This window comes from Eptesicus fuscus, chromosome 2, assembly GCF_027574615.1.
Source record: "Eptesicus fuscus isolate TK198812 chromosome 2, DD_ASM_mEF_20220401, whole genome shotgun sequence".
Taxonomy (NCBI): Eukaryota; Metazoa; Chordata; class Mammalia; order Chiroptera; family Vespertilionidae; genus Eptesicus; species Eptesicus fuscus.
The window spans coordinates 77609513-77615304 of record NC_072474.1 but is presented as its reverse complement, the minus strand read 5'-3'; the positions used below and the strand labels follow the sequence as shown (position 1 = coordinate 77615304).

At 35.2% G+C, this 5792-nt stretch overlaps 1 non-coding gene across 1 annotated transcript; it reads right to left on the bottom strand.

Moving 5' to 3' along the window:
• Positions 1–3980: 3980 nt before the first annotated feature.
• LOC114231088 (small Cajal body-specific RNA 6) lies at positions 3981–4241 on the bottom strand. The gene has a single exon (XR_003617067.2). It is a non-coding gene; the product is annotated as a small Cajal body-specific RNA 6 (non-coding RNA).
• Positions 4242–5792: the final 1551 nt, after the last annotated feature.

The window sequence follows — 5792 nt, the reverse complement described above, 5'->3', positions numbered from 1 at the left end:
AGCACGAGACCTTGGAAAGTTAATTGATAGTGTGAAGAAGCTCCTTGGTAAAATCAAGCTCTCCCTTGTCCTGGGCAAAACCAAGAGCTCCCTCTCTCTTGTTTTCTCTTGTTCTCTCTTGTTTGCTCTGGCTCTCTCTTGCTCTATGACCCACACTCGTCCATGTGTTTGCCTGTTTTCTCTCCAGAGCCACGTGGCCTTAAGCAGCTGCATGGCCCATGGCCCTGTGGACCCCACACACAATGGACTGCAGCTGGGAACACAAGCTAATTACCCAGATACTGGACTGGTCTTTAACATGGAGCAGAAACGATGGGCCGGGGCCTTTATTCTGGACTTGCTGAAGACACAGATGGACTTTTTCCATGACAAGATGGACAGAGATGGGACTTTGGAGGAGAACTCCCTTAATTTTACATCATTAATAAAGCTTTGTATGAAATCCCACCCTCCCAAGGGGGCCTCAGTAAATTCATTTCCTCAAGAAACCCCAAGAACTCACTTCCACAGATAACAGAGCATCCTTATATCTTTTTACCACAGTTGTATTTATTTAAAAGATGCATACCTAACTAACTATATTGAAATGCGGAAATTAAACTGAACTGTGTTGTTTCCCTCTGGGCAGGATGCAAAGGTGATTTCCCAGGTTCTTGTCCAGGTGGATTCAAAGAATGAAGCCATGGGCAAAAGGTGTCATAGGAAAAGGTGGAAATTTACTGGGAAACAAGCACAGACTTCCAGGTGGGGAGGGGGAGAGAGACCCATTAAGTCCCTCTTTCTTAAGGTTTATAAAGGCTGCAGTTCTTGGTGTCCTGATACCCCCTCTGATTGGTCACTAATGCAGCTTCAGAGCTCAAACCCCATGTGGGGTCCTCCTCATGCTCTCCATTTTGTTTTTCTACTCCCTGTGGCTTTCCCTTATCTCCGGTGAATGGGTATATTCCTCTCCCTTTAGGCTGTGGTGCCTGCCTTTAGTTCTTTGTGAATGTATGCCTTCTGGCAGCTCCCAGCCCCCCAGCTTTGCAGTTCTCCCCCATGAATCCTCTTTATTTCCAAAACTCCCTAAACCTGCCTATTTTACCCCTAAAAAACTCCTTTCAATATCATTTGTATAGTCATTACAAAGTTATAATTGATATGATCCTAACTGGTTACATCATGTAATGTTCTAATATCTTTACAACTCATACACTGAGGTCCAGCATTTTTACACAACTTTTCTGTGTAACATTACATGATGTGGCATCGTGGCAGTGCTATGAAGGTATTTTGTTTTATGGGTGTTCCCCTTGAAAACCTTTCTGAGAAATAGTTTTCCATTTGTACCACCTACAGTTTAATGTGCATCATTTACCTAGTTATTCCAATATGATTCATATGTATATACACATATGTATTCATCTAACTCATTAATACAAATAAAATTATTATTGCAATTATTTGTACATGCCCTCAGGATATCCAATTATGTTTAATATTGTACCTCTGTAAGTAAAATAAAAAAAAAAACATTACAGCATTTGGGTCCATTTCCCACTCTTAATGACATAATCACAATATGTATTACACGCATCCTCCCTGGGCTCGCCCAGGATTACAGACCTGAGATGTCTCAGCATGTAACAGAGCCCTTTTGCCCATCAGAGCACTAGTAAAACCTGATAGGAAGGAGGCAGCTAGGCCACTGGGCTTTTAGGGATGACATATCAGATCCTTAGACCTGTAACATTCTTCCTCTGCATTAGAAAAGGTTTTATATATTACAACACTATTATTACAAGATATTATTAGAAAAGGTTTTATATATTACAACACTATTATTACAAGATATTATTGTGTTTCCTTAATAAGTAAACCATAATGTACTTTAGAGACAATAGGAAAACATCATCTTTTACATTTCTGGCCCCTTTAATTCCTCCCTAAATATTCTCATTTCATTTCCTTTCAGCCTAAAAAAACTTTCTTTTTATCATTTATTTTATATTCTGGTGTCAATAAATTTTATCTAAAAACATCTTTATTTCATTTACATTCTTGAAGGATATTTTTGCAAGATAAAATATTTTTAAATTGACAGAATTTTTTTCAGTTAGTATTTTTAAAAGTTATTCTTATTTTTCAATTTCAGTTGACATTCATTATTATATTAATTTCAGAAACTCTGAGGCTGCAAATCATCCTAGATCTTGGAATGGAATGAATTCAGTGACTTTAACACAAAGGCTCAAGTGAGGCCATTTTCAACAGAACTAGATTTAAATTTTTGTTTTGGTAAAATATACATTAACATAAATTTTGTCATTTTATTCACCTTTAAGTGTACCGTACAGTGGCATTATGTACATTCACTACAAATTTCACCTGAGATATGATAAAATTATGTTCATCATTCTCTGGTATAGCACTATTAGAATTAATCTTGGTTTTTGCCTAGTTAAAATTATAAATGTGTTTCCTTCATTTTGATTTTGTAATTGGTCCTTAATAAAACCTCTTGGGCTTTTATATGAGATAAAAATGAAAAACAGTCATTTACTAGTTGATTATTTATCACTGTCAGATAAACCTAATATAATTTATAATAAAATTTCTATATAAAACAACTTGCCATATTTGTACTAATTTCTCAATTTATTACATTAAATTTTGAAAGCCAATTTTGTAACTTTTAAAGATTGTTAAAAATAAACTAAATTACCTTAAAATACAAATCTCACATACATATCTGAATGTATCTATACATATATAGACTAATTATTTTAAATTCTGCAAGTATTAAAATATATGCAAAACTGTAATAACAAGTATTACACAATATCATGATTCTTTTACTTAAACTTATTCTGACAACACTATCGAATTAATTCATTATACCTATGACTTTTAATCCTATTGTTAAAATATTCTTAAACTCATAACTATAATTATTTTCATATCCTCTAAGATGTTCATAATATTATTTCAGTATTTTTGTAGGGTTGCAGGAAAAATAAAAGTTAACTCTCAGGCTAACCTGGGTTTTAGATTTCAACTGTCATCTAACTCATTTTCATTAGGAGCAGGGAATCAAAGGAGATGAAAAACTATTGTTGCAGAAGACCAAAGAAAACCAATGATGCTTCAAAGAGTAGGAGGGACACTGTTTAATACACCAGCGGACTCAGGGAACAGCCTTCCAAATCTGAGTGAAGGAACATGCATGGGGCTTTCCTTTATATTTCTCTCCCTGTGGTCTTTGTCCCACAAACATGGATTATGCTTCTGGTCCTTTTCACAGGCCTTGCAAGAAAGCCCCCAGGTGTTGGGGGTCTCCAGGCCATATCTGATGGTCTGGCCTGGTGCCAGCGTTAATAACCCTCCCTCTGGAGCAGTGCACTGTCCACAGCCCCATGGTCTCTGTAACCGGTTCTGCAAGACCAGTATCTGGGAAGGAGGCAGTGACTTAATTATAGGTTACACTGAGTTTGCTGGCATGGGTTCAGATCACTAGCCTCCAAATATCAGGGTTACATTGGAATTAGCCCTTTTTAGCCTTCTCACTATAGCTACTGTAAAATCCTAGCTCAGCATATCTTTACATTATGATTATAACTATATATACATTATGACCCTTCCTACACACCCACACATACATACCCGTACACACACACAACTATAGTCAGAATTTGTGTGTGTGCACTTATATGGGAGAATATATATGAAAAAATAACTTTTATCATTTATACTGCACTTAAATCCATTAAAAAAGTAAATTTATCTCTTTGCATGGTAAATTTTTATTCATCTTGCCCCCTACCAATTTCTTGATGAATTCTTACAGGGCAGATTCTATATTTTATTTCTCTTTCATTGTTTAAGTGCCAAATACAAAATCTAGCTTTAAATAAGCACTCAATAATACTCAATGGAAAAGACATACAGTATACTCCATTGAGCTTTCCCTCTTTCTTTTTCTTTCTTTTTTTTTTTTTTTTTTAATCAGCTTGAAAGTCAGATCAGAGCCACAGATACCACACTCCCAGCAGTCACATTCCTTGGAGATTGGCTGTGCGATGCCAACCACGCATCCTCCCTGGGCTCGCCCGGGATTACAGACCTGAGATGTCACGGCATGTAACAGAGCCCTTTTGCCCATCAGAGCACTAGTAAAACCTGATAGGAAGGAGGCAGCTGGGCCACTGGGCTTTTAGGGATGACATATCAGATCCTTAGACCTGTAACATTCTTCCTCTGCATTAGAAAAGGTTTTATATATTACAACACTAGTATCTCTTCCACAATATATCTTCCTCTTATTTGTCTTGCCAAACATGGAATTATAAACATGAAGACAAAAATAACCATATAGTACTTGTTTCATAGATGTCCTCTTTCTATATTACATTAAATGTAGATTAATCTCTCCTTCCTTATCCACTTGGGTAGAAAAAATATATATATATAATTGTCTAACAATTTATTCTTTTGTTTATAAAAATTTTGACTCACTGTAACTCACAAACAAAGGTTTTAGGTAGAAACTTGCATGACATGGAGAAAAATTCAAGTTCTTCCAATAACATGACAAGTATCTCACATTTTCAATAAACAAGAACAACAAAAAATCTTCTGAATCATTTCAATAACATTTTGAATTTCACAACAAGTAATATTACTTAAAAATTAGTAGTTTGGAAATACTTCTTTACCTATTTCCAGATTTTAAAAACATTTTATGAGAAATGTAGGCATATCCCTCTCCTTAGAATTTCTTCCTTAAATTATTTGAAGGTTGCTCTCATATCTCTGGAAATCTTTTTTTTTTTTCCTCCAGGATAATATCCACTGCTCTTTTAACCATTCTCAAATGTTGTATCATTTTTATTCTAAGATTTAAAAGTATACTGCAAATGCACTCTGTTTCCTATTTTGTAAAAAAGGAAACTTAAATACACTTTGTAATCAAATTTACTCTGAAATCAGCCACAAAGAGTTAAGGCACATACAAGCATTTAAAGTCTGAGTACTATGCAAGATTTGAACTTTCTATAAGCATTAGCAATTAAGGCTATTGGAATTAATGGAATATCTTTTTAGAGAAAGTGTGAATGAGGAATCAAAGCTGAGAACCGGGCCCTAAAAAATTGTAAAGAACCCTGAAAGACAAGGTGAAGTGGGAGCATATTATGTAACCAAAGCTGGAGGTTACATGTCAAACGGAAGGGTGTGTTCAGGCAAAGTAAATGAAGACCCAAATAGAAATTCTTTATTAAATCAGAACATTTTTCAAAAACATAGCTATGCATCCTTATATGTACTTGTGAAGTTGACATTTGCTGTCAAGTTGCCAATAACTTAAACATAAGGAAGAGAGAAAGAAAGAAAAAAGAAAGGAAGGAAGGAAGGAAGGAAGGAAGGAAGGAAGGAAGGAAGGAAGGAAGGAAGGAAGAAAGAAAGAAAGAGAAAGAAGAAAAAGAAAAAAGAAAGAAGAAAGGAAAGGAAGAAATTGTATCCATCTCTTTCTAGTCCTGGTATATCTATTCGCCCATCCATCCCAGCCCCAGGCAAAATCCATTTCCATTTTAATGTCAGGTTTTTGCTCTGCAACCAAACCTTGTACCCCTAATTCTATTTTTTAACTATTCTTACAGATGGAGAGATTTTTATTTTTATTTTTTGTTAATAGAAATATGATGTTCAGATTTCTGTGCTAATGATTCATGTACCATGAACATTTAAATAATTTCTTAGGAAACAAAGAAACAGAAATACTATAAATAGTTCTTGAACCAGGCTGGCATGGCCCA